Here is a 2,500-nt window from a genome sequence, read left to right as displayed (position 1 = left end):
ACAAAGAACAAAAGGAACGGCCATCTTAAACGCATGCAATGAAATACATAGTTGGCGAGTTTTTTTTTTTTTTGTTTTTTTTTTTGGACACTCATTGCATTTGAATAAATCACTAGAGTTCAGGATATTGTCTTGTAATTGTATCTTTCTAGTGATCACATCCGATATATGATTACATTGTTGTACGGTCGTAATTAGATGGTTTCGCAAATTATGAAACAAAATACACGTATCTAAGAAGTGGAATTCATCTTCAACAACTTTACAAATATTACATAATCTCTCTTCTCTTGGAGTGTTTTCAAATCTTCCTTGTTCAATTTTTAAATCGTGTGCGCTTATTCTGACTTTACAGAGAGCTCGTTTGTGAGCAGGATCGATTTTTTCAGTTAAATAATTCTCAGTTCCATAATCGTCTCTTTTAATTTTGTTGTAGAAATCTAATCTGTTGTATACAGTTTTTCTCTGTTTCCAAAATTGTATACATATATCTATTTTTCAGTTGTTGACGTAAAGTAAATTCAAGTCTGCTTTGACTAAATGTAGACTGATTAATCCAAACTTGACCTAATCCTACACCGTGAAGAATATCTATTACATATAGTATCCAGTGGTTTTGAATTGTATCTGGTTAGTTCATCATGTATATATGCACCTTTTCTGATATGGCTATCATCACGTGCATCCAGAATATCAGTCCAGTGGCTAAGAACACTACATGTAATATGAATTCCAATTGGAAATCTGCCCAATTGTATGTGCATGTTGGTCTTCGTGTGTGTGTGTGTGTGTGTGTGTGTGTGTGTGTGTGTGTCCGTGTGTGCATGCGCGCGCGTTTGTGTGCGTGCGTGCGTGTTTGTGTGTGTGTGTGTGTGTGTGTGTGTGTGTGTGCGAGCGCGCGTGCATGCGTGTGTGCATGGCTGTCCGTGTGTTTTAAGCTTTAGCTGCGTACGCATACACGTTTTGTGTATTTGTTTTTGAGTATTCTTATTTCTATACCTGACTATTTTCTGCATATGATGTCATCTTCGTGCTATGACGCGACATTTTTTGCATGGACGTCACATCTCGCAGGACCCCTTTAATCTTATCAATGGGGCCTTCTGCGTACAGCTCTGTGACAGCTAACTTGTCTCAGAATGCGCAGTGCCAGCGCGCCGGTGTCAGCCTATCCGACTCCCACCCCCACCTCCTTTTTTTTTTCACCCCGGAGTCAAATGTGGCTAGGCCAGATTAACCCTGGGGGGTGTTGTGTTGTGTTGTGTTGTATTGTTGTGTTGTGTTGTGTTGTGTTGTGTTGTATTATGTTGTATTGCGTTATACTGTGTTGCGTTGTATTGTGTTGTGTTGTGTTGTGTTGTATTGTGCTGTGTTGTGTTGCATTGTAGTGTGCTGTAGTATGTTGTATTGTGTTGTGTTGTGTTGTCTTGTATTGTGTTGTGTTGTATCATGTTGTGTTGTGTTGTATTGTAGTGTGTTGTAGAATGTTGTATTATGTTGTGTTGTGTTGTATTGTATTGCAGTGTGTTGTAGTCTATTGTATTGTGTTGTGTTGTGTTGTATTGTGTTGTGTTGTTATGTGTTGTGGTATGTTGTATTGTGTTGTATTGTATTGTATTGCGTTGTATTGTGCTGTATTGCGTTGTGTTGTGCTGTATTGCATTGCATTGCATTATATTGTATTGTATTGTGCTGTGTTGTGCTGTATTGCATTGCATTGCACTGCATTGTATTGTATTGTATTGCATTGCATTGCATTGCATCACTCTTTTGTCACAACACATTTCTCTGCGTGAAATTCGGGCTGCTCTCCCCAGGGAAAGCGCACCGCTACACTGAGAGCGCCACCCATTTTTTTGTTGCTGTGGTTTTTTGTATTGTATTGTATTGTATTGTAGTGTATTGATTTTTTTTTATTGTACTGTATTGTATTGTATTGTACTGTATTGTATTTATTGTACTGTATTGTATTACTCTTTTGCCACAACAGATTTATCTGTGTGAAATTCGGGCTGCTCTCTCCAGGGAGAGCACGTCGCTACACTGAGAGCGCCACCCTTTATTTATTTATTTATTTATTTGTAATTTTATTCTGCCCGCAAATTCTATTTCTTTTCCTGTCGAAGTGGATTTTTCCCCCAATTAATTATGCCATGGGCGACTCTTTTGTGCCGCCGTGGGCCATTTTACCTGCGCATGCCGCACACGGGACCTCGCTTTATCTGTCTCACCCGAATGACTAGCGTCCAGACCACCAATCAAGGTCTAATGGGGGTGGGTAGGGGTGGGGGTGGGGGGGGGGGAGTGAAGAAAATACTGGCGACTGTGGGATTAGAACCAGTGCAAGCTCAGATTCTCTCGCTTTTAGTGCTATTGTAAAGCGCATAGAGCTTCAAGAATATGCGCTATAGCATGATGTTAGTAAGTAAGTAAATCAAGCAATCAATAATGATAAAATAAACCTTATAATGGAGAGGGGAGGGGTAGGGGATGTGGTCAG

The sequence above is a fragment of the Babylonia areolata genome, chromosome 13, assembly GCF_041734735.1.
Source record: "Babylonia areolata isolate BAREFJ2019XMU chromosome 13, ASM4173473v1, whole genome shotgun sequence".
NCBI classification, from domain to species: domain Eukaryota; kingdom Metazoa; phylum Mollusca; class Gastropoda; order Neogastropoda; family Buccinidae; genus Babylonia; species Babylonia areolata.
The sequence above is the reverse complement of the archived record's forward strand: the minus strand, read 5'-3'. Positions refer to the sequence as shown.